General features: G+C 41.9%; 1 pseudogene across 1 annotated transcript; it reads left to right on the forward strand.

The window, feature by feature from the left end:
• The first annotated feature begins 10957 nt into the window (after positions 1-10957).
• LOC307029655 (proteasome subunit beta type-3-like) lies at positions 10958-15904 on the forward strand (annotated as a pseudogene). Its single transcript, XR_013810609.1, has 4 exons — positions 10958-10969; positions 13834-14011; positions 14370-14477; positions 14579-15904. The product of XR_013810609.1 is annotated as a proteasome subunit beta type-3-like (transcript).
• Positions 15905-27863: the final 11959 nt, after the last annotated feature.

Raw genomic sequence — 27863 nt, forward strand, 5'->3', positions numbered from 1 at the left:
CAATCTCGATGTATATTGCCACCGCGTTGGTGCAACATTAGGAAGACGACGCTTGCAAATGTCATCCAGCAGTTGCGTGCGCTTAGGGGATCTGGAGAAAAATGCTGCAAGGCCATTGTGGCTGGCAAAAAAGACCTTGCATTCTTTAAGCTTTGAGGCCCCTTGAGTCAGTACTAAATTTAGTCGATGTGCATAGCAGTAAATGAATAAGGCCATAGGTGCCCTCTCCTTAACTTTAGCCTGCACCCCATCTAGTCCAGATGCCATGACCGCTGCGCCATCATAACACTGTGCCACAACTTTATCCAGACTACATACATATTCCTCCATGAAACGGAAAATAAGAGCGGCAATGTCATCAGCTCGCCTGCCGCTTGTAACATCTTCAAATCTGACAAACCGCTCCTTGACACCTGTGTCCGTCACATAACGCAGGACAAGTGCCAGCTGTGCTACATTACCCACGTCTGTCGTCTCGTCCACCATAACAGCGACAAAGGGTGCTTTTTTAATCTCCATTTTGATCTCCCATCACTTCAACAATAGCATAAATCAGGTCGTTTTGTATTTTGCCTGACGTCCCAGTAAACACTTTGTTTGTGGACAGGTGGTAATGCAAGTCTGTGTTGTTCTCAGCAAGCAAAGAAAGAAGCTCCACGTAGTTTCCTCTGTTTCTGGACTCGGCGATTTCATCGTGTCCCCTAAATGAAAGTTCCTGTTTACCCCAAAACAGGACACAATCAATCAGTCTTTTCAATATTTCCCTATTTTTGTTCACCCTTTCGTTGTGGAGCTCCGTTTCCCGGCGCACTTGTTCATTGAGCTGTAGATCCACTCGGGTGTCCCCAAAGGTTTTCAAAAGCACCATTGCTTGTAAGTGCCCAGCTGTGCTTTGGTGTCTCGTTGCTGCCTTGGTTAGACAACTCAAGTTTGCAAATCCAGTGTGGCTCCAAACACCAAATCGATCAGTTGCAAATAGCAGGCATTCCCAGCAGTACAATTTGCAGTGCCTCTCGGAGGCTGTGAGCCAGGGGTACCGCTCGTAGTTAGTGATTTGAAAGTGGCGGACAAACCCTTTCCCCCGCTGTGATAGGCTCGCTAGCGTCGGGGTTGGCCGTTCTCTTCTCACGATGTCTAGCTTTTCTTGAAAAGTTCGTCTTGAAAATGGCGTTGTAATTATATCTGCGACCAAATCAATCTCTTCTCCTCCTTCAGCCATTGTGGGTTGAAAAAAAACAGCTTGTAGAAATCTACACAAATTAGCTCGTTCAAATTCAAGTTCAGTTTTCTAGCTCTACATAGCTCTGCCTCTCAATAGTGCGTATCCAATCAAAAGACGTGCACGTGCTAACGTCATCGTACACCTGCTAGCTGGCCGGTTGTCGCCAACTCAAAATCTGATTGGTTAACGCCACAGTTTTGTTTCCGTTCACTTTAAGCTACAGGCGACCGCACTGTTGATTCTGAAGGCCTAAGGGCAGATTTCTTGGACCCTGGCAACACATTATGGCTTAAATATGATTGGATAAAAGCTCTAACATAAAGGCCAGCCCTCCAAATCTCGTTCTGAGGCTGGAAGCAGCGCAACCAAGAGGAAAGCTATGAAATGAAGAGAATAGACTATGGGGAATAATTTAATACATATTTGTGGAAAAAATATATTAAAATTAAATGTATATTCTGATGATGTTTAGGCCAGCAGAGAAGGCCTTGCTGGCCCTGGCGGCCCACCACTGATGTTACTGCTGTAGATGTGTTTCCGAGCCGCTCCGATTACAACGAGAGTTACAACGAGAACGTGACGTCATATTTACACTAGACGAATCCTTTCTAGCCATAACCTGAGAACAGTCGTTGTGGCCAAACGGCAGTACTACACTTCCGTTTGGTTGCTGGTCCCGGAAACACTTTTTCCCATTAATTTACATTGGGAAAGAGTGGTCTGTAACTCTTTGGATAATTTTTTTAAAACGAAATAAACTACCCAGTATGAACGTTTGTATAGCCCTTATTAAAAAAATGTGTTCCTCAGGTTGTAAAAATTTGCTAATAACGTTATTCTGAGAGTTATTTCCCTCGGCATTATGAACGTGCATCTAACCCACGGGACCGCGCCGCCCGGCACGTTCATGTGACATGTTCAGTATTACATGAGTTTGTCTTTACCCATGGATGCACAATAACAACGGACCATATCGCCTTACTGCCATCCCACGGAGCTGTAATAATGGATATATTGCACATGTTTGCTGTAATTCATCATTTGTAAAATATTATACTACATGGGCTGTATGATGTCAATCTTGTACCGTAAATGTTGTATTAAATAAAGTTAATATTACCGACGTAGATTAACGTTCCTGTAGCTTCTTATTGCACTTGCAATTTACCATTAAAAGAGTTGAACGTAGCTGTTTGCTATTAGGCCGACTATATATTAAGTCGTCATGTTTATACATATATCAATAAAGATAGGTGTCAAAGCTCTAGTCAAATTAACAGTTGTATTAATTATAATTGTATATATATGTATATTGCCTGTGTTGTATATGTATACCCACAAATGAACAACTTGTGTTTTTTCAAAAGTTGTATTGTAGTGTTTATTTTAGTCTTGTTTTATTCTTATCCACATTTTGATTTCAGAGCACAGGACAGGAGAATGCTGGGCACAACATCACGCTCAACAGTGAAGCTGGCAATGCTGAACAAAACCAGTTATAATATTTATTCCGCTGAAAAAGTGAAAGCTTTACGAAAATGTAATTAAAAATACATAAGCATTTCAGGTAGAAATTAGCATTTTATATAGAAATTCACAAATGTATGAAATGAAACCTAAAACAGATGTTAACAAATACCTCTGATGGCTGACATAGTAGAACTAGGTGAACAAAATAGTGACAAAAAAAGTTAATACAATTTATATAGATTAAAAGGTAATATAATATTGATTACAATTATTCTATTAAAAAATCCACCAAACATTATCAACAGGACAGCCCTCTGAAGGCATGTTATCGTTTGAAAAAAGTTGAGGATGGGGTCCAGACAGTTCAATCAGGAGAGACTTTATTTTGTTTAAAGAACATTTATTGACACATGTCATATGATAAATGTTAAGTCTTTGGTGATTAGACCCCGATCCTGAAATCGTATATCTAAGAGGGGAAAAGCAGCCGTGAGCATATAGGGAACCCCCCGGGGTCTAGACACTGGTGATAATGCTGAAGATCTGGATTTGATGAGGAGATGGGATGAAGAGGAGGTGTGATGAGGTCTTTGGATTAGCTCTCCTGGTACTGGATATGATGAAAGGAGGTGGATGGGGAGGAGGCGGGCGGCAGCATGAACACCTGGAATCACAGCTGACTGCAGGAGAGAGGAGAACCATTTTAAAAATTGTAATAATTTCAGCAAGACATGAACATTTATAACCACTATCATTCAATTCTGTTATTGCAGGTTTGTTAGCATGATATTTCAAACATAAATGGCCTGTCTTAGTTTAAAGCCCACTCACCACGTCAAGGTGCAGGCCACGAGTGAGGACACAACAACGATCACAAACAGTACATACACACGAGACAAAACTTACATAGGCCTACATATAAATAACTTACATATAAAATGTTTGGATAGTTATTTTAATACATTGAATACAATGAATACATTTAACACATTGAATACATTTAATACATTGAATACTTTGAATACTTTGAATACATTGAATACATTTAACACATTGAATACATTTAACACATTGAATACTTTGAATACATTGAATACATTAAATACTTTGAATACATTGAATACATTTAACACATTGAATACATTGAACACATTGAATACTTTGAATACATTGAACACATGGAATACTTTGAATACATTTAACACATTAAATATGCTGCTATATGTTGCTTGGATATCACTAGATCCTGATGTCAGCGTAATATAAAAGTACATAACGATTGATGTGTAATTTAGCATAATTTACTAGCTAGCTGCTAACTGCCGCCTCGTTAATATAAATCCAGTACCATGCTGTCATGAACGCGCGGTGCTGTTACGTGTACGCAAATTCACATGCTTGATGTGAACGAGCCTTTTGGGCGGCGTGGTTAAAGTTGCGCATGCTCTATGACCGCACATACGGGTACTTCTCAGGCATGCCGGGTAATCTGTGACATTTCGCCCTCACGTTGGGCCATTTTGTCATCATGCGCCATTGAGCAACTCTCATAGGAATGAATGAGGCCCCGCCTCCCACGCTGTATCCAGTTCTTATTATACATCCATGATAGAAAACCGCAGTGACGCGTCCAAAAACCCGGAAGTAAGTTAGCATTTTTAGCACTTTGGTTCCTTCGTCAAAAAGCAATGCATTTTTTCCATAGGGTTTTGGAAAATAGCTTGAAATAAGGTCTGTGTGGTTGACACAAATGTAAGAGATAAATCACGTTTCGTTCTACGACATTAAATACATCAGCAGTGACCCCAATGGTGATTTCTGAAGAGTTTCTGTGTCTGAAAAACGATGGTTGTTACCGAGTGGCTGAATAGGACTACAGAAATTGTCGAGGCCGTTGTAGGTCATTACACCTAACACGTAAACACTCCCGCTAAGTTTGTTTCCCCCTGTGTTCTGCTTGAAAGCAAGTACATGCCCATCTTTAGTATCTGTATATCTATATCTGACCATTAGAATCTGTATTTTTGAAATTGTCGTTTTTAACACCGTAGTTTTAAAAATGATAGAATAATTAATTACCAGTGTTTTCCAATTTTACTCGGCACTTCGTTTCGTTAGCTAACGTTAGCTAAAGCTAGCGCTACTAGTTAGCTACGCAATGGTTTGTTGCTTTGCTCCGGGTTGCAGCCACAGGTCTTTGCATGAAACGTGCTTGTTCTATCGTTTCCCGGCCAATGTTTTCCAAAGGAGAGTCTGGATTCGTGCCATGGGGTAAGCTGACGTTACATTTTTGTCCATGTCATGGTGAAATGTAAATGATGGGTAGTGACTGTATCGCCGTTTTAGAGATGGCGCTGCTGAAAAGACCGCAACATAAGTAAAGATAATGAATACATCCTATTAAAACCTGTGTGGCTTTTATGATAAGTCTAATTAGTACAAGCAGCATAACGTTTCACCATGTAACTAAAGATTGTAGTCAGGGAAATCAGTTTGACATATTGAACTAATAACAAATCACCTCTGGCTGGCAGAGAACTCTCTGCTCCATAGCTTACATTTATATTCAATTTAATATTCCATCCCTCACATACTTTTGTAAATATAATAACTTATATTTTGTTTTTCTTGTTATGCTGCTGCAACACAAACATTTCCCAAATTGGGATCAATACAGTAATATCTTATTTGAATTAATTAAGAAATATAGCTATTATATTAGTGTAGCAGCTGACACCTATTTTCAATATGGATTAATCTACCATTTATTTCTTTAGTTCAATTTTGATCTATAAAAATGTCAAAATAGTGAAAATGTTCACGAGACTTATCAAAGTGCAAGGTTATATCTTTAGATGTTTTGTTTTAGTCTATGTACTATATGTCTTAATGCTCTTATATGTGACGGTGTGACTTCCATGAAACTAATATTTTATATCTTCCCAACAGACGAGCTGACAGGAAACCTAACACTCTAACAATCACAACATTGCAAAGGCGAGTAAATTTAAATTCAAAAAAATTCACAATTTTTTAATTTCTTCTTCTTTCTTGCAGTGAGGTGAAGCTGACCTTGCAATTGGTGCCAGTAAGGCTGTTCCTCACGCAGGCTGAATGTTTTTCCTTCCTTACTGACACAGAAGCTCTTGATTTGCAATGCTTCACTAATTGTCATTTCCCTGGCTCCGTAGGGACACTTTACCCCCAGCACAGCGGAAGACCCTACCAGACCATCTGGAGATGCCCCCAACAATCCTGACTCATGGACCTGCATCTGGGTTGCAGTGGTGAATGCCCTGACGCCCTCACATTCATTCATAGTCCCCCACTGTACAGACAAAACACCATCAAGGGCCTGTTGTTGCCCTAGCACCCTGGCAATATGGGAAGCAGTCACACGCTTTGACCTCAGGACAGCTCCAAAGTTGCTGGCAGTCAACCTTCCTTTCCTGAACAAATGCCAATTTGGGCTGGTTCGCTGACCAGTGGTAGCCACCTGAATTGCCCTCTGTTGCTCCTCAGACAATGCCATGCTTGCCACAATTGCCTCAGGTCCCTGATGCCCAACAGATTTGATCATTTCAGTAACAGTAAGTGTTTCCAAGCTGTAGTGTTCCTCTTCTGGCTCGGGGGAGAGAAGCCAATAGATTCCTGAGAACCTGCCCCCGAGTCTGTTCCTCAGCCAGTCACGATCTTCGGAGGTGGGCTCTCTTGTCAGCGGGTTAAATTAGTTATTGGTTGGAGGAAATAGCTCCTCCACTGAATGCGTATGCTTAGCTGCCTTTGGCTTCTTCCACTGACAGGGGGTGTCAGTGCAGCTGAAATTGTGGATGGCAAAGATGGCTAATGCAGCCGCATGACTGCATTTCCATTCTCCACGTGGGCATTTACATTTAGTGGAGAGAATTCCCTCTTCTCCTGTAGATAACTGTGGTGGTGGGATTGTTTTATTATTTAAAATATATTTACATTTGTAATGCCTTCCCAATCATCCCTTTAATTGTTTATAGCCTACTGCATATTTATTTCATGGATATTTCTGTGTTTTCTGGTGTGTAATATTTGTAATAAAGATTTCATGTGACACATAAAATGTATTTGTTGATGGGAATTAATGTGAATAAATTAAGTCTAGGTTAACGGTACTCTTGCTATCACTACTCACCGACACCATAAACCTTGTCCCTCATGCTAGCCCTGACAACACCGGTAAGCACACCTTCATCTAGGCTGCACTGAGTGCCCTGACTTGTAGTTGTTCTCTCCTCTATCTACACTCTTCTTGTCATCTTTGTAAAACGATATCAGTCTGGTAATTGACACAGCCATGACTTCTAGTTAAATTCAGTGTGGCTAAAATGAAAAGCTTTGTTAAAATATGCAAGCTCGCGAAAGTCAAAGTCAACTTTATTGTCAAAAATTCTACATGTGTTATACATCCAGAAATATCGAAATATTGTTTCCCACAGTGTGACATGTATATATAAAACAAAAAGGGCCTAGATAACCGTGGTATTGAACTATTATTTGAATTATTTGAAGTATTAAAGTAACGTGTTATGGCAGGAAAGTTCAATCTGGTATATTCATTTCAAGGTCACCTTATATATATTCATGTGTGTTACATTTGAAGGGACAAAGTATATTTTTCCTCCCCAATATATTGAGGTGAAGTCTTTGTGTTTAGAGAGGGATGTGAGCAGGGGACATCCTTATTTGGGGATAGCTCCAAAACTCTGGAATGTTTCCCTCATAAAAGAAGAGGGTGCGTTACACATGCTTAGGGCAAATGTGTGTGTGTTTTCATTGCAGTAAATATATGTGCTGCGTGATTACTGTTCAACTATACCTCTGTTTTTATTCTTTCATGTGTGGGTACTAAATGGCTACAAACATTGTGGAGAAATTAGCTTAAACATGTTTTATTACTCTATATAATAATAATAATAATAATAATAATAATAGATTTAATTTGTTAGCGCTTTTACAGGTGCTCAAAGACGCTTTACAGATAATAGTGAAGAAAAAAAAAGAAAAGAGAAGAAAGGAACAACAAATAAATATATAGTTAAAGTTAAAGTCAAATAATACAAAAACAATCACACATGAAAAGCCAGATTGAAGAGGTGAGTTTTTGTTAGTTTTTTGAAGGTGGTGAGGTCGGTGCAGTCTCTGATGGGTTGTGGGAGTGAGTTCCAGAGGGAGGGGGCAGCGACGGAGAAGGCTCTGTCCCCCCAGGTCCGGTGATTGGTGCGGGTGGGGATGGATAGGAGGTTGGCTTCTGATGAGCGGAGGCAGCGGGAAGGGGTGTGGTGGTGCAGCAGGTCTGTGAGGTAGGGGGGGGCCTGGTTGTTGAGGGCTTTGTAAGTTATGAGGAGGACTTTGAAGTGGATTCTTTGACGGACGGGGAGCCAGTGGAGGTTCTGGAGGATGGGAGTGATGCGGTCTCGGGAGCGGGTGTGGGTGAGGAGGCGGGCAGTATGACGTAGTACGGGCTATATGAAATGGAAGCAGCTTTTATGACAGGGACGAGAGAGCTGGGGGAGGGGACATTCTTCTTAAGATTTTCAGCATGTCAATTATCAGGGAAATCTACTTGTTTTAAATAGATGTATGTGGTTAATTACTTTGTATTAATAATAACAGTATGTGTAAAGGAAGCTGGAAATATGCAATGTGAAACCTTTTATTTGAAGTAAAGATGTGAACAATAGCTCAAATGGCTGGAAAGGCTGCAGGACAAATGAGTGTGTTCTATATATTGGGCCTGTGTGAAGTTTGAATATTTGAAAAGCATCTCTAATACTGCTTAAGAGCATAGGTAATGTGTTCCTCGTTATTATTGATATGAAAGTAATTTACATGTATTACGTATATTTAGCCAACTATAACAACTATATCTTAAAGCATACTTTTAACTTGTGTGTAGTAACCTGAGGGGGGGAATATGGCCACAGAGACAAAGAGCCATAAAGGGGATGTGTGTGTGCTGGCTGCAAAATGTGAAATAAGATAAGGAAACTTGTTGTTTAGAGCAGGTTCGTTCCAGACACCAAAAGGTATCTGGTTTTCGTCAAACTGAAAGAGACTTTTTGTTTCCGGGTTTCTTCTGCTGTGTCGCGCTGATTGGGTACGACAGGCCATGTGTTGGTCTCTCCCAATAAGATGACCTCTGGGGGAAGTATTCACACACCTCCTCCTGTGTTTTAGTATGAAAGCCTGTGTTTTCCTTTGGTTCGCGCTCTTCTTTTCTTCATGCTGGCCAAGGTGGTAAGACCTCTCCCAGCGAGAGGACCAGAGCAGGGGCAGCCGAAGGGGGGGCCCCTTTTGAATTGTTTTGTGATGTATTGTATGTTCTACCATTAAAGCAGATTATTGTTTAACCCTTATCCTGGCTGCTTTGAGTTTTCCTTCTTTTAAAACAAACTCATAGATCAGTGGTCACCAACCTTTTTAAGCCCAAGATCGCAGACCTCGGCCTAGGTGAAAGGCGAGATCTACCTATTGCAGAATTGAGTGAAAAAGACGGCCCAGGCAATGCTTCCAATTTGAGGCCTTTTATATAGGCTAATTGCATCTGAATTACTGTTACAATGAAGGCTCCATAATCAGCTCACGGCATATAGGCAGGGGTAAAGTGCTATTGGGGGGCGGACCTCACCTCCTCTAGGGGGGTCCGGGGGGATGTTCCCCCGGGAAGATTTTTTTTTAAATATTGAAGTTGAAAACATCAATCTGGTGCACTTTGAGAGCAACATGAAGAGTTCTATGGATACCTCTCTCAGCACCCATATGAAACAGAACTGTAAACAGATTTTCTTTTTCTTTATGGATATTTTACAAATCACTCCCCTTTTTAAACTGTATTCTTGTTTTACTGACATACTGTATAGTAGGCTATTTCATACCTGTTTTTCATGTATTCTCTTATTGTTTGTATAACTATAATGATCATATGAAGGTGTGCCGCGGAAATAATCTTTTGAATAATTTGTGACAAAACCGTTCTAAACACTCAGAGAATCCTTTAGCTCACCTGAGCCCCTCAGTCTGACAGGAGAGGACTCTCCTCCAGCTTGTTGTGGTAACAGCTCCTTATGTCCGTTAGTTAGTTAGTGCAGATAGCTAACCAGATGCTAACATCACGGTCCCCGCTAGCACCGGTCCCTCTCTCTCCCTCTCTCCGTCCCTCTCTCCCTCTCTCTATCACACTAAATGCGCTATTGCCACACACACACAGAGCCGAGTTTGAATGACACAAGCACACGTGTATTTCCATGCAACTCTCTGATTGGTGTGGTGTCTTGCCTCTGTTGCGTTCAGTGAACACAGGAAATTACAGTCCTGCCGTTGTCTCTTGTGTCATGATGAGCTTCACGTAAAGCACGGTTAATGTATTATATTATTGAGGTGTCTCAAATATACGTTAATCAAGGGGCACCTGCTAACGGGGTGGTGGATGATAGGTTTACATCTAAAAACGTATTTTTCAAACATTATCTTAATTTAATTTTTCTTTCTTTTGTTACTTTTTCTTTTAACGGTCTGCGATCTACACGCACCACACTCGCGATCGATCGACTGGTTGGCGACCACTGTCATAGAGGAACGGCGCGAAGCAGAGATTCTGCCCCAACAAATGGTGTTTCCCCGACGTGATGACGTCATGACGTGGCGACGTGCCGACGTGGTGACGTCATGAGTAGGTTTTTTTTGGAGGAAAATCAGCAGCCAGCGGACGAATGGTCCGGAGAAGAGGCCTAGAATAATCTCTGACAACTAAAACGAGGATCCTACAATTGAAAGGTGAGCAGACGAGCCTGTTTCTATTGAAGGTCTGTAATTGGCTAAACTACATTTTAGAGTTGTCAGAGACATATTCCAGTGTCATAGTTGTTACGGTGGAATATGCAATACATATTTTAGGTAGGTAGGAAAGTTATATACATATAAAAGTGAATCAGCAAGTATTTCAGCGTAGGGTATTGAGTCTCTAATGGCTGGAAGGGTATAGAGTCCCTGGCCTAGTGGAGGTATGGGAGTCCTCACAGGCTATACTTGCTGGGGAAGCCAAGTAGAGTATCGAGTCTCTATCCATGGCTAAAGTGAATAACAAATCTGAGGTTCATAGGAACCAAGAGGTGCGTTATAAGCCAGTGTAGTGTTGGTTGCGGGTATACATGTAGAGTCCCGCACGGCAGCTAGCTGAAGGTGCTAGTATTGAGTCTGCATCTAAGACTAAATTAAATAACAGATCCGACGGTCATGGGGCGGGAGGTGCGTTATAAGTCTGTTGGGTTAACTCCCATTCTGTTGAAAGAAATATCGCATCTTAAAAGCTGCACAGACAGTGAGGAGGATATATTTATGTTCCATGTGAATAAATAGAATATATTATTGAACATGAAACAGCCTTAGTCAGATAAATAGATACGGAGTCAGAAGTGTTAATTGTTGAAAGAAGCCCCCCTTCTCCTAAAAAGGCTGAGAGCTACAGCGGGGGAGAGAGAGGGGGGTGTCAGTATTTGTCTGTGAGAGTTCCCCCCCTTTTTCCTATCGAGAGCAGCAGCGGCCCGGAGGGTGTCTGCTTGCTTTTTCTCTAGTGATCTGAAGTTGGAGTGAAATACATAGAAAATGAACAGATCAAGGTGTGATTTGAAGTGGTAGATATATTGAAATAAATAAGAAACAATGATTTGCTGCTATTTAAACATAGTCTTTGAGAACTGATTGATACCGTTGCATTGCGTTGTGAATTTCATGGTATTTGTCTTAACTATAATGTACCCACATGCATGTGGTTTGTTTGTCCCAGTTCATTTTAAGGTCAGCCGCCTCATGGCTAAATCTATTTGATCCCATGAGGTCAAGAGTCATTCTGTTAGACCACCATCTTGTGAAAGACAAATCATTGTTCTTTTGTCACATTTTGAATTAGAAAAGAGTTCATTTTGCTAGATCAATTTATCTATAAATGTTGTAGTGGGAGTTTTGTGTTTGCTAACATTTTTAGGAAGGACAGCACCAGGAGATGAGTAAACTCAATATGAATAAATGTTCACCAAAAGTAATAAGTATAATGGAAACTAGACATGGGCCTACACTTGAGTCAAATTTCATTACTGTGATCTGATTAGTGTGCTCTGCAGGTTTACTATTGTTCTAAGTAACAGTGGGATTTAAAATATTGGAGAAAGTATGGAGATGTTCTTTCGTAGTGTGTGAAATATGTGATGCTTGAAACAGGTATTTCAATTTATAGGAAAAAGATGGTTTCCTGAAAGAGCCAGGTTGGGTAGATATGTAACAATGGATGAAACAATTTTTAGAGGGACTTTTTGTAATATCATTAGTAGACATTAATGGTGTTGTTTAGATGGCATTTAGCAACTAAGACGGATAGTATGATTAGAAAGAGACAGAGTGGAAAGGGTTGGATTTATTTAACCTCAGTGTGCTAGATTTCTTATAGATAATGCGTCCCGAGACCTGGACTCCCCTTCTCAGTCAGAAAGGTTACGACCCCGTCCCTCCAAGCAGACAAAGTCTGAGTGTGGGACATGAGAGCAGAATCCGCCCTCCATGAAGCAGCAGAGAGACTGTAAAGGAGGAGATGAAATGCAAAGCAGTGCAAAGAACAGTGGCATGATGTGGTCTGCCGATGTGACTGGGCCAAAGGCTGCCTAAAACAGTTACAGCGGATGGATTCAAGAGCTGATGGACTGAAGAGAAGACAGAATCAGAGGAGTTGGCATGGTCGATTAGAAGTGAGGAGGCCGGGGTCACGGCTTGAGACAACCAGGGGAGGAGAAAAGGAGAACGGAAATGAGTGAGTTTACACATAAACACACCTATTCACAAAACGCACATAGAAGACACCACATTTAAAGAACTTGAATAGCTTGGTTTCAGTCACGTGACTTCTATGACGCGCGAAATTCAAGTGGAGGTCAGGAAGTGAAAACGCAATCATTCATCAACGCAGGAATCATGGAGGACACCGACTATGTCAAACAATTAAATGAACCTGCACGCCGCAGATATCGTGAAAAAATCACAACACACTCACAATGGTAAGAGCACCAGACATTAGATCACATGCCAATGTGTTTTTAGGTAAATGGTCAGATGTAACTAGTATTTAAGGGTAACAGTTACAAGAGATGGCTAAGCTAATGTTGGTAGCCAGCTAGCGTATAGACTTCTCCATCCTACTTAAACTTAGCAAATATTCAATGAAAACATATTTTAAGTTTGGGGTTGCAAGTAACTTCAATCTCACAACTCTAAACGTTTCAATATATTCAATGTTGTAGTTAATTATACAAAACATTTCATTGTGATGGTAGCCGGGGCATAGCTGCAATGCTAAATACTTAGCTTACCTAGCTGCACACGAGCTAACGTTGTGTCTTGTAGGCTAACTTAACTGTTACAATCATTCCCCGAATTCACTTTAATGGCATTATGATTCAATAAATCCGGTTCACTTAAAGGGCTGATGTTGCGTTTGGGTCAACATCAGCTAACGTTTGGTTAATTAGACATTGCTAGTTTGGTTAGCTAAAGCTTCAACCTACTAAGCTAGTCAGCAATTTGTTAATGTGAGTCCACTGACAGCAGACAAGTGCAACAACTTCAACAACCCAGCAACGAGGTTTCACTATACATCATTACATTTAAACATGTATAACGCGGGATAATAAAGACTTTGGTTCAATAATAATGTCCTACAACTACACTTTTTATTTTATCTTACTTTCATTTCTTTTGATCGTTGAAATGATTTTAGATTAACGTTATGCTCCATGTTTACACATTTGGGTGATTGGAAATAACCCTGAGTCATGTTTTTGTTCCTTAAATTAAATACATAGATTTCAGTCATTTATTTTGAGGACAACATTATTCAGTATCTTATTTGCATGTTGCAAATAATACATATTCTTAGGATATTCTTTACATGTTATGCTGTATAGAAGGGCCTCAACTTAAACTTAATTTTTATTTCAATGAATGTGCTTAAAAATGAGCTTTATGTTTAAATAGTTTGATTTGTCTCTTTAATCAGTTGTTTGATCTATCAATGATTTAAGCTCTGACTAACTTAACTCTTCTTACGTTTCTCCTTCTTCATCCAGTCTATTATGTCCTATAACGGAGGGATGCCATGCGAGGGAAGAACTGTGTGGCGATAGCAGCGGATCGGAGGTTTGGCATCCAGGCTCAGATGGTCACCACAGACTTCCAGAAGATCTTCCCCATGGGAGATAAGCTGTATATTGGGCTGGCAGGACTGGCCACTGATGTTCAGACAGTGTGAGTGTGTAGACCTCCACCTTGTTCTCTCAAAGTGGCTAAACAGTTGTGAACACCAGGGTACTATGATGACAGGATTGATTTACAACTCTATAAAGCTACAACTCTCAGATCTAGACTAAGTAAGACTTCTCATTTAGAGAAAGCCTGGAGTGTCAATTACAATACTATACCTATAATGTTTATACCAACAACAAAAGTGTTGTAGTTGAATAGTATTACTATGCATTCTAATAAATAGGGGAGAAAACGTTATTAGAAATTCTGCTATCCATAGCTTTGAAATAAGTTAGATTTGTGATGACTGAATTCAATGTAAATATCTGAGGATTGATGGACGTCTTTGCCTTGTGTGTAGATCCCAGAGGCTTAAATTCAGACTGAACCTGTACGAGCTGAAGGAGGGTCGCCAGATCAAGCCCAAGACCTTCATGAGCATGGTGTCTAACCTGTTGTACGAGAAGAGGTAAGTGCACTGAACTTAATAAAGACCCATGTCCACATTTAAGCTGCTTACAGTAGGCACAAATACCTGCATAAATGGTAAATATGTCATGCTCTCATCAGGTTTGGGCCATACTACATCGAGCCTGTGATCGCCGGAATAGATCCAAAAACCTCCGAACCATTCATCTGCTCCTTGGATCTGATTGGCTGCCCCATGGTGACAGAAGACTTTGTTGTGAGCGGAAGTTGTGGTTCTCTCCTTGTTGCATTATTATTTGCACAGTGGCAGCTCTTTAACCTGCATTACAGCACCTTCATATTCACTGACCACACTCCCTAGAGGAAGTAGGGCTGTGTGATATATTGCTATTGTAAAAAAGATGTTTATTGAAAAGATTAAATGATACTAAGAAGACTGAATAATACATGGTTTCTTATTTACATTTACAATAACCCTCAATGGCCATACATGGGAGCGTCACCAGACCAATTGTCATCTCTAGAATATTGTTTAATGAATTAAGCCTGAATGTAGATGAAAGTTGTATATTGATTAGGGCTACACAATTTACAACACACAAAAAGATGTTTACTGAAAAGACTTGAACACAAGATGTTTGAACACAAAAAGATGTTTACTGAAAAGATTAAATGATACTGAATAATACATGGTTTCTTATTTACAAGACTACAGCTCCATGACTTTACTCCAATGGGACGACAGACACTGACAGATTAGACAAGGCACAGCAAATAACCCCAATCTTGTCAATTAATGCTAGTGCCTCACCTGGTTCTGTTAGCATGTGCTCTATGGGCACAGCCCTGCTTTGCAGAATCTGATATTTTCTTCTGACTAATCCTATGACTCTTTCGACAAGAATACGCACATTAGCTATTTTTCTTGTCTCTTCCACCTCGTATGCTGACAGCTGACTTTTCCCCCTGGTGAATGCAGGCATCTTTAGTGAAGCACAGTAAAATCCCACACTATCGCCAATATCGAACCCACGGTCTGCTAGGACAATATCTCCAGGTAAGAGGTTTTTTAGGAGCCCACTCTGTATTGTGATATGTTTATCACTAACTCTTCCTCCCCAGGCACAAGATATGTAAGTGACATAGCCTTGGGGAGCAACACCAATCAGACATTTAACAGTATGGTGATGCTTGTAGTTGGACCATGTTTGTGCTCTAGCTAGTAAATTAGAGGGCCTCTCAATAAAAACTTAAAAACAGTCAACAATCACAGCAACTCTACACCCAAATGCCTGTCTGAATCCCATTGGCATTGTAGCTTGAAGTACATGTCGCTCTGGCCACTCAATTATAAATTCTGTACTCTCATGAAGTATGTCAATTAACTTATGCCAAATTCTAGAAGCAGTGGAGAGAGAGATGTTGAACCTGAAAGCCAAATCTTTCAGAGGGAGATTTAGTCTCAGCCTCAGCAAAACTAAAATGAACTGTTCAAATTTGGAGAGCACAGACATAGGGCCACAGGTGATGTAGGGCTCGCACAGTTGAAAAACCTGAAGTAAAACTAAGAAGTTGGGGAGCCCGGTGTAAAACTTTGTCTTCTCTTCGTTGTTCTCAAAGGACTCCTGGTTGAACTTTGTGTCCAGTGCCTTTGTCCGAAGATCTCCCAGCTCTGTTGTGTTCTGTCTCAGAACATCCTCCATCCTCTCGATGTCCTCCATCGTTAAATCAGTCTGGCATCCTGCATCTGCATACAATATAGCAGTAGCAAGCATAATTAGTTATTTAAAATAGTCAAATATGAATGTGAATTGTTGTGATGTTATCTTATTGACAACTTTTTTACACACATGCAAGTTCTCTGTTCCAATTATTGCAGATTCTCAAGTTAGTACTCTATTTTCTAAACCTAAACCTAATTCAAAGTTTGCATTGATTTTCTGACAATCCCATTTGTAATATTTAATAATAATGCTGGTGGTTAATTGACCTTGTTGGTCATTTAATATCCCACTGGTGTCCTCTGGTTGTTGGCTGTCAGACGGGGGTTGCGTTGGTTCTGGGCTCTCGGTTGTCTGGAGGAGATCCAACAAAGCCTCTGCACATTCTGATTGTCTTTGCTGCCCTTGTTGGCGTATTCCTTTGAGGGGGAGGGGGGGGGCCCTGAGGATTCAACAACCCGCAAGGATGCTGCTTTCTGGCACTCAGGCAACCACTCTGATAGTTCCTTCACTGACATGAAAAGTTGTGTTCTGTTCCCAAAGGTTTAATGAAGGGGGACAGACACAGTAGCAAAGAATGACAGTAGTTGTGTTTCAAATGTCTTAGGTGAGTTGGTCTCGTGGGGCGAGACCAAAAGGGGGAATTGAAGTATTATTTGAATTATTTGAAGTATTAAAGTAACGTGTTATGGCAGGAAAGTTCAATCTGGTATATTAATTTTAATGTCAACTTATATATATTCATGTGTGTTACATTTGAAGGGACAAAGTATATTTTTCCTCCCCAATATATTGAGGTGAAGTCTTTGTGTTTAGAGAGGGATGTGAGCAGGGGACATCCTTATTTGGGGATAGCTCCAAAACTCTGGAATGTTTCCCTCATAAAAGAAGAGGGTGCGTTACACATGCTTAGGGCAAATGTGTGTGTATTTTCATTGCAGTAAATATATGTGCTGCGTGATTACTGTTCAACTATACCTCTGTTTTTATTCTTTCATGTGTCAAGGGGTGAACACTGAGGCATGAACTCAATTGCACGACTCAAAACTCAGACTCAGATAGCGTTTCAAAATAAAGACTTTACTGGAATTTTGCACAGTAATAAAATAAGGAAAACAAAACACTCTTTCGAGGAAAACTAGAATCGTGATCTATAGCATAGGTCCGTGAAAGGTCCGTGAAAGGTCCGTGAGGTAAGCCGATACGTAGGTCTTCGAGAGACAACGAACTGACAATTAACAGGAGGGAGCTAACACAATATATACACAGGTAAAGGGGACACAGTTGGAAACAATCAGGGCGGGGAAAATAATCAAGGACGCAGGAGACAGAAAGGGGCGGGGAGCGTGGAGGCCTGAAATGAGAGGAAGAAATAATTAAGGGCATAGACATAAAGCACAAGACAAAGGGACATGACAACTCTAACATAAAGAATAAACTTTCACTATAAGTTTCTTGGACATGACATCATGTGTGGGTACTAAATGGCTACAAACATTGTGGAGAAATTAGCTTAAACATGTTTTATTACTCTATATGAAATGGAAGCAGCTTTTATGACAGGGACGAGAGAGCTGGGGGAGGGGACATTCTTCTTAAGATTTTCAGCATGTCAATTATCAGGGAAATCTACTTGTTTTAAATAGATGTGTGTGGTTAATTACTTTGTATTAATAATAACAGTATGTGTAAAGGAAGCTGGAAATATGCAATGTGAAACCTTTTATTTGAAGTAAAGATGTGAACAATAGCTCAAATGGCTGGAAAGGCTGCAGGACAAATTAGTGTGTTCTCTATATTGGGCCTGTGTGAAGTTTGACTATTTGAAAAGCATCTCTAATACTGCTTAAGAGCATAGGTAATGTGTTCCTCGTTATTATTGATATGAAAGTAATTTACATGTATTACGTATATTTAACCAACTATAACAACTATATCTTAAAACATACTTTTAACTTGTGTGTGGTAACCTGAGGGGGGGAAGATGGCCACAGAGACAAAGAGCCATAAAGTGGATGTGTGTGTGCTGGCTGCAAGATGTGAAATAAGATAAGGAAACTTGTTGTTTAGAGTAGGTTCGTTCCAGACACCAAAAGGTATCTGGTTTTCGTCAAACTGAAAGAGACTTTTTGTTTCCGGGTTTCTTCTGCTGTGTCGCACTGATTGGGTACGACAGGCCATGTGTTGGTCTCTCCCAATAAGATGACCTCTGGGGGAAGTATTCACACACCTCCTCCTGTGTTTTTAGTATGAAAGCCTGTGTTTTCCTTTGGTTCGCGCTCTTCTTTTCTTCATGCTGGCCAAGGTGGTAAGACCTCTCCCAGCGAGAGGACCAGAGCAGGGGCACCCGAAGGGGGGGCTCCTTTTGAATTGTTTTGTGATGTATTGTATGTTCTACCATTAAAGCAGATTATTGTTTAACCCTTATCCTGGCTGCTTTGACTTTTCCTTCTTTTAAAACAAACTCATAAAGGAACAGCGCGAAGCAGAGATTCTGCCCCAACAGTATACAGTTTAAAATGTTAATATATTTATAGTGTTCAAAGTGCAGTTTCAGTGCAAGTCAGCTGAAACGATCTTAAGTTGTCGTGACGTTGAAGTCGTGCGACCCTGCTGCTGTACTGGCTTGTAGTTCGTTTATAGCATAACGTTAGCATTTTGCTTCTGGCGATTAGATTTATGATTCAAAATTATAAAGGTACGGTTGACATATGGAGATTATCCGGCTGAACAAAACGTGATCCCTCTCTTAAACGTGGGTCAACCACAGACCTTATTTCGAGCTATTTTCCAAAATCCTATGAAGAATTTGCATTGGTTTTTGACGAAGGAACCGGAAGAAGTTTACTTCAGGGTTTAAGGACACTGCGGCTCTCTATTATACATCCATGGAGTGAACGGAGATGTCGCAACTCTTTTATTATAGGGCTCTGGCACCACAGAGGGAGATGTATGCATCCGGGTACTTGCTGTTTCTGCCACACTGCCACCTACTGTGCAGAGGAGGCACTCCCACTCCTATATTATACTAATATATTATTTAAAAAATATTACACTAGACTGAACAGTATTGTGAACTTTGTATAATATTGTTAAATCTACCAGCTGTAGACGTGAGAGGGAAGCTTACTCCAATGTACAGAGCATTGCAGTAATCCAGTTTAGTGGATATAAAACAATGTATTACTTTCTCAAAGTCATTAAAAGAAAGGAAAGGCTTGACCTTTGCTAAAATTCTTAGCCGAAAAAAGCTGGATTTTACCATATAATTGATTTGTTTGTCTAGTTTAAAATCACGATCAATTCGTATACCCACGTTTGTGACAATTGGTTTCACATATGGTACAAGAGAATCCAGCACAGGCTATTGACTATGCTATACAATAATACTATACAATAACCTACTAACACTGTGCAATAATGTTATACCATACTCTACTATACTATGATATTATAACATACTATACTACTGGACACTAAAATATAATATATTTTACACAATATTATACTATGCTAAACTATATGATATTATACTATATTATAATGTACTACACTATACTATGCTATATTATACTGTATACTATACATACCATACTATTAATACCATTATACTATACCAGGGGTGCCCAACCTTTTTTGAACCGAGAGCTACTTTTAAAGTTGCCAGTCTGCCGAGATCTACCAGTCCAAATAGAGAGGCGTAGCCATTACTGACAGCCTACTACCAGGTAAATACACACTTCTACTATAAAACTGACCTTTGTACGATGAATACTTCATAAAATACTGCAGATCCTTTATCTTACCTCTTTCTAATCTACACACATACAAGTATTTAACTGAAGTTACACAACAGTGTTGTTGATACAGAGTTGGAGTTTATTCACACGTCACATACTACAGTGGGTAATGTTTTCAAGAAACATTGAACAGTGCTGCCACATATGACACAGGAGAAAAAAGAAAAGACACTGAACCCTTTCTTTGCCATTATATAAAAATAGTGTTGCTACAAAAGTATAAATGAGGCTTACTAACCAGACAACTCAGATCTGAAGCTACACAGGAATATGCTGCCAAAGCGCAATAAAAAAGACAAAATTAATATAATCAAACCCTTTTTTTGTTGCATTTTAGTAGAGTATAAAAAGAAATGCCTTAAAATAGGATGCAAGCAAAATAGTTTCTTAACCTGAATTGATAATAAACTATAATCAATTTAAGTTTGAATTCGCGATCGACTGGTTGGCACCCCTGTACTATACTATACTATAGCCTACTACACTATAGGCTACTATCCCGTACCAAAACCATCCCGTACTAAAACCATCCAGAATTTCAACTTCACCTTTGACAACAACACTCTATCCCCCCCCCCCCCCCCTCACATCTGCAACCTCGGAGTCATCTTCGACAGTCAGCTCAAATTCAACCACAACGTCAATCACATCACCAGGACCGCCTTTTTCCACCTCAAAAACATTGCCCGTCTCCGCCCACCACTCTCCTCCTCTGCTGCTGAAACCCTGATTCATGCATTCATGACATCACGACTCGACTACTGCAATAGCATCCTCTGCGCCGGCATAAATTTACAGGCCAGGTATGACACTTTTATCTTACTAGTGTTTTGTATTGTTTTTACGTCATGTAGGAGAGTTTTTAAGTCTGTGGCTTCTGGTCTGATTTCATTGTCTCGTGTCTTACATTTGTTTCATGTCCTGTCTGTTTGTATGTATTTATGCTATGTTTTTATACAGTTGTTGATGTACAGCACTTTGTTCAACTCTGTTGTTTTTAAATGTGCCATAGAAATAAAATGGATTGGATTGGGCATCAAACCTTCTCAATAAACTCCAACACATCCAGAACTCTGCTGCCCGCCTCCTCACCCACACCCGCGACCAGATCACTCCCGTCCTCCAGAACCTCCACTGGCTCCCCGTCCGTCAAAGAATCAACTTCAAAGTCCTCCTGATTACTCACAAAGCCCTCAACAATCAGCCCCCCCTACCTCACAGACCTGCTGCACCACCACACCCCTTCCCTATACCTCACAGACCTGCTACACCACCACACCCTTTCCTCCTACCTCACAGACCTGCTGCACCACCCCACCCCTTCCCGCTGCCTCCGCTCATCAGAAGCCAACCTCCTATCCATCCCCACCCGCATCAAGCACCGGACCTGGGGTGACAGAGCCTTCTCCGTCGCTGCCCCCTCCCTCTGGAACTCACTCCCACATCCCATCAGAGACTGCACTGACCTCGCCACCTTAAAAAAAACTTACAAAAACTCACCTCTTCAATCTGGCTTTTAATTTGTGATTGTTTTTGTATTGCTTGATTTTAATTTGCCTTGCTATTTATTTGTTGTTCTTTTCACTATCTCTGTAAAGCGACTTTAAGCACCTGTAAAATAAATCTATTATTACTATGCTATAGATACTCGAAGTACTTCAATGCATATTCCACCAGTCACTGAAAATACTGTGGGAGTTTATAAAACATGTATTGAAAAACAAGAAGTGGTGGCTCTTAAAGAACCACTTGTGAACGTGTGTTAAAGTGCGGATGTAAACATTAACATGTACAAGTGTTTGATTGCACAGGCTATCTGTTAAGAACTCAGACGACAACCCAGAGGCAAAGCACAGTCCATGATGGGTGTCTCAGGCGGACGACCCAGATGCAAGGCAGAGTTCATAATGGAGTCCTCGGGCGGACGGCCCAGGGACTAGGCAGAGCCCATGATGGAGTTCTCAAGCGGACGGCCCGGGGGCAAGGCAGAGTTCATGGTTGAGTCCTCGGGCGGACGGTCCGGGGGCAAGAAAGAGTTCATTGTGAAGTCCTCGGCTGGGGAACTCAGGAGACTGGGCTCTAGGGCGAAAGCCGCTGGGAACTCAGGAGACCGGGCACAAGGACGGGCAGGAGCTGGTGCAACCCCTGGCGGGTCAGGCGTAGACGAGACCATGGACGGAACCTGGGCTGGTTTCAGTGGGACCCACGACGGAGCAAGGGCTGGTGTTGATGGGACCCGAAACAAAACAGAACACGGTGTTGGCAGGAAACTCGGCGGAGCAGGTCTCGGCGGGACCCCCAATGGAACAGGACACGGAGCCGGCAGGACCCCCGACGAAACAGGTGTCGACTGGACCTCCAACGGCACAGGACATAGGGTTGGCAGGACCCCCGGCAGAAGAGTAGTCGTCGGGGCCTCCAACGGCACAGGACATAAGGTAGGGACTTGAGAGGGAACTCGAGAGGAGACTTGAGAGGGAACTCGAGAGGAGACTTGAGAGGGAACTTGAGAGGAGACTTGAGAGGGAACTTGAGAGGGAACTCAAGAGGTGACTTGAGAGGTGACTCGAGAGGTGACTGGAGAGGGAACTCGAGAGGTGACTCGAGAGGGAACTCGAGAGGTGACTTGAAAAAGGACTCCTGAGGGAACTTGAGGGAACTCGAGAGGAGACTTGAAAAAGGACTCCTGAGGGAACTCGAGAGGAGAGTCGAGAGGGGACCTGAGAAGGAACTTGAGAAGGGACTCGAGAGGTGACTTGAAAGTGAACTCGAGAGGTGACTCGAGAGGGAACTTGAGCGGGGACTCAAGGGGGAAACTGAGAGGTGGCTTGAGAGGGAACTCGAGAGGAGACTCGAGAGGGGACTTGAGGTGACTTGAGAGGACACTTGAGAGGAGACTTTAGAGGGAACTCGAGAGGGGACTGGAGAGGGAACTTGAAAAGGACCTTGACAGGGTACTCGAGAGGAAACTTGAAAAGGACCTTGACAGGGGACTCGAGAGGGAACTTGAGCGGGGACTCGAGGGGGAAACTGAGAGGTGGCTTGACAGGGAACTTGAGAGGAGACTCGAGAGGGGACTTGAGAGGGAACTTGAGAGGTGACTTGAGAGGGAACTCGAAAGGAGACTTGAGAGGGAACTAGAGAGGGAACTCGAGAGGAGACTTGAGAGGTGACTTGAGAGGGAACTCGAGAGGAGACTTGAGAGAGAATTCGAGAGGTGACTTGAGAGGTGACTTGAGAGGGGACTCGAGAGGGGACTTGAGCGGGGACTCGAGGAGGAACTCGAGAGGAGACTCGAGAGGTGACTTGAGAGGTGACTCGAAAAAGGACTCCTGAGGGAACTTGAGGGAACTCGAGAGGATACTCGAGAGGGAATTCGAGAGGAGACTCGAGACGGGACCTGAGAAGGAACTTGAGAGGTGACTTGAAAGTGAACTCGAGAGGTGACTTGAGAGGGAATTTGAGCGGGGACTCGAGGGGGAAACTGAGAGGTGGCTTGAGAGGGAACTCGAGAGGAGACTCAAGAGGGGACTTGAGAGGAGACTTGAGAGGTGACTTGAGAAGGAACTCGAGAGGAGACTTGAGAGGGGACTTCAGAGGTGATTTGAGAGGGGACTTGAGAGGTGACTTGAGAGGGAACTCGAGTGGGAACTTGAGAGGCGACTTGAGAGGAGACTTGAGAGGGAACTTGAGAGGTGACTTGAGAGGGAACTTGAGAGGTGACTTGAGAGGGAACTCGAGAGGAGACTTGAGAGGGAACTAGAGAGGGAACTCGAGAGGAGACTTGAGAGGGAACTAGAGAGGGAACTCGAGAGGAGACTTGAGAGGTGACTTGAGAGGGAACTCGAGAGGAGACTTGAGAGGGAATTCGAGAGGTGACTTGAGAGGTGACTTGAGAGGGGACTCAAGAGGGGTCTTGAGCGGGGACTCGAGGAGGAACTCGAGAGGAGACTCGAGAGGTGACTCGAGAGGTGACTCGAAAAAGGACTCCTGAGGGAACTTGAGGGAATTCGAGAGGATACTCGAGAGGGAATTCGAGAGGAGACTCGAGACGGGACCTGAGAAGGAACTTGAGAAGGGACTCGAGAAGGAACTCGAGAGGTGACTTGAGAGGGAATTTGAGCGGGAACTCGAGGGGGAAACTGAGAGGTGGCTTGAGAGGGAACTCGAGAGGAGACTCAAGAGGGGACTTGAGAGGTGACTTGAGAGGTGACTTGAGAAGGAACTCGAGAGGAGACTTGAGAGGGGACTTGAGAGGTGACTTGAGAGGTGACTTGAGAGGGGACTTGAGAGGTGACTTGAGAGGGGACTCGAGTGGGGACTGGAGAGGGAACTTGACAGGGGACTCGAGAGGAAACTTGAGAGGGAACTTGAGAGGAGACTTGAGAGGGCTCTCGAGAGATGACTTGAAAGGGAACTTGAGAGATGACTGGAGAGGGAATTTGAAAAAGACCTTGACAGGGGACTCGAGAAGGAACTTGATAGGGGACTCGAGAAGAGACTTGAGACGGTCGGTAAGCCGACAGGGCACAGGAAGCTGGCATCGGCCGAAGAGCCAGTACTGGAGCCGAAACTGGAGTCGGGACCGTGGCTACTGGGGCCGGTAGTGAAGCCGGAACCATGGCTGCTGGGGCCGGCACTGGAGCAGTCCGCAGGTGAGGGATCAAACGATTCATATTTTCAGCCAGCTGTTGCAACAGTGTAGAGATGTCTTCCTGAATCTCTGCCTGGCATCTACTCTGCTCTTGTATTCTCTGGGTGGCCATACCCAGCTGTTCCTCGTGGTGAAACACTTTCACGCTGTGTGCTGACGGAGCGGAGTGAAGTGTTCTTGGGTCGGCTGGGTCCATAATGGTCAGTTCGTTCTGTTAAGAACTCAGGCACTTAGGAGGTAGGACCCAATTGCACAACCCGGGAGACAGAGGTAAACTATTGGTAAGATACTTTATTTTCCAAAAATACAGCAAAAATTATCAACAAAAAAATTGTCTCTACAAAAATGGAGAACAAAATGAAAACGCTCACGTAGTGAGGATAAAAACTTTCACAAGAGTACTTAGAGAGCATAGACCTGACTGTGGCAAAAGACAAGGAACATAGGCCTGACCATAGACAAAAACGAACTGACACTGAACACTGGGAGACAGGGGAATTTAAACACAGGGTAACAAGACACAGGTGGGAACAATCAGGGGCGGGGCTGACACTGATGAGCACAGGAGACACAGAAGGGGTGACAGGTGAAAACAATCAGGAAATTAGACACACCAGGGAAACTAACGACAGACATGAAAACACAGTGGAAAAGACCAGACAATACACAGGGAAGAAAACAGGACAAGGAGAAAAGCAAAACACCCACTACCAGACACACAAAACTAAAAACGTTACACAACACAAGAATTGTGACACTATCACACTGAGATCAGAGTACTGCACTGGAAGTTTCAGGGTGATGGCAGCCTTCCCTGGGCAAATAAAAAGCACACCTTGACATTAGCCAGAGTTGTTTATTAAGAAGAATGGAGGCAAGCAACAATAACAAATCAGCCATAGCATCATTACTACTGGTGTTTTTTATGCACAGAAAGCACTTTAACATGAGCACAAACAGAATCATACAGTAATGCATCAAAAGCTTTTTATTCAAACATCCAGCATTGTTTGATCCTGAATGCTTTTCACCGTATTACAGTGTTGGGTGTGTATTAAAAGGAAATGCAACATTTGAGTAATAATGTGATAACAAATATTTCTGCAGTTACAGATGTAGCACTGCATTTTGGACTCCAGCTTACAGCTTCCTGCCTACGGCCTGCCAAAGACCAGTATAGAGGAATGTTAAGCCCTCCTACTATTTTCCAAGAGGGCGTTGCCAGATTTTCAATTTCAGGTTTTAACCAGGAGATGGCGCTTCATTCACAAATACAGAAAGACAAGTTTCATGGACTTTCAGTTGTGTTTTGAAGAGCATTTGAACACATCAATATTTTAGATCAACTAAAGTATATCTAATCTTGTAATTCAATAATATATAGTCTTTATATATTAAATAATCATAATTATAATGTAAATGTTTACATTACACTTCTTTATTTGTTATGCTCATACTTTAACCTTTACAATCGTTTGCTTTAATATGCAGTATATTTTTGTGTTTGCTTCCTCCTGCTCCCTTTCGGACACATACTGTATGATTTATTATTATTATTAATATGAAGATATTATTAAGATAAGATAAGATGTTACTTTATTGATTGAACATTTTAGTTTAGAATGTGCTGTCCCACGGTAATTCAGAAGGCTCACAGGTCACATTCCGACCATTATTTAAAACAATAGGTGCTTTCACATCGTCTACAGTTTGATTTGTATAGAGGGAGCTCTGTCAGTTTTCGAATTACCCATTTGCTTTCGGGGAGCCCTATTTTTCAGAGCACATCCTGCTACTAAATATGTCACACCCACGCTCTGTTGACTGGCGCAGCAGCGTGGATGCGATTAATTGCTATAAAAACACTCTTCTACTAATACAGACGTTGTCACTATGCCGGCGGATGTGGCCGTTGTTGAAGCCTCTTCAGGCTCTGGATGGCAGGCCTCTCCCTCGGTGTGGAGCTGTCAAACTCGACCCTAACGCCGCTTACAGCCGGCCAACTAAAAGTTGTTTTCCTTTCACGTTGTCATTTTTAGACTCCTTCGCTTCTTTGCTTGTGAATCCAAAAGCTGTGACGCTTGGCTGTTTTCGTTTTGCCATATTTTTTTATTACACAGCCAGAGTTAAAAATATATCAATATGAACATTTCAAATACCGCACCGGCATCACCGCCATAACCATAGCAACGTAAGTAAGAATGCAGCGCCGCCACGTACAGATGGCAACACCCAGACATATTCACAAATATAAAACAAATATTCAGAAACTGTAATGAACAATAACTATTATTTATTTCAAGAACTGTTATTTACAGAAACTCAACATTTCTAATCTGTGTGACACAAATATGCACGATTGTTTTGGGCTCCCCCTATTTATCTCAAAGTCAGCCTTCTGGGGAGCTCCCTCCCTCTTCGGGGGAGCCAAGCTTCCCCTAGCTCCTCCCCATTTCGAACAGCGTCTGTGGCTGAATGGCCAGCGATTAGGTGCGGCGCATTTATCATAGGTGATCAGAGCTAACTGCCTGCCGTCAGATTTTATTTAAAAAACAGATCTGATTTTAAGACTATTTCTGCGCTCATAAAGAATGATAAGAATAAGAATAATGCGTATTGAACTGGTTTCATTAATTAGTGAGTTTATTTAACACTAGAACCGCCAATCGGGTCAATTTGTGTGATGTGTGTTGTGTGTGTGCAATGTAACTTTTTTTCAATAAAATATTAAAGTCTCCCAGTCCGTGACTTTTCCTGAAAGTGTGTTATGTAGCACCCTATGTTGTTAAAAATTGCATTCTAATAGCGGGATTTGACGGGTTTAGGTAGGCCTATACAAAAACCTCTGGAGGTTCTAGTGTTAAGGTAATTAGGTACAGTAGAAGCCCCTTTTTATCAGTAACGAATTTAGCAGTTGAACATAAAAGTCAACTAACTGAGGGTCACTTGCAATGACAGTGTTGTGTCTAACTGTAAGCTTGTCACTCAGAGTAACCTACCGTTAATTTAGCTGCTGGAGAAGAAAGATCAAGGGGGAAGGGGGGGAGAGAGCTGTGGTTGATGGGCCATTAGTTGTGTAAATACACAGCTGAGAGCTGCCGTTTCATTCAACTGTTTAAAAAACTGTAACAATGGACTATTTTTATTAGCGGATGCATGTCAATTTAAATCAATACATACAACTATTTTTTAAATCAATACATACAACTATTTTTTAAATCAATAAAAGACATTTTCTAAATCCATAAAAG

Source organism: Notothenia rossii (assembly GCF_949606895.1).
Source record: "Notothenia rossii genome assembly, chromosome: 2".
Classification (NCBI taxonomy): domain Eukaryota; kingdom Metazoa; phylum Chordata; class Actinopteri; order Perciformes; family Nototheniidae; genus Notothenia; species Notothenia rossii.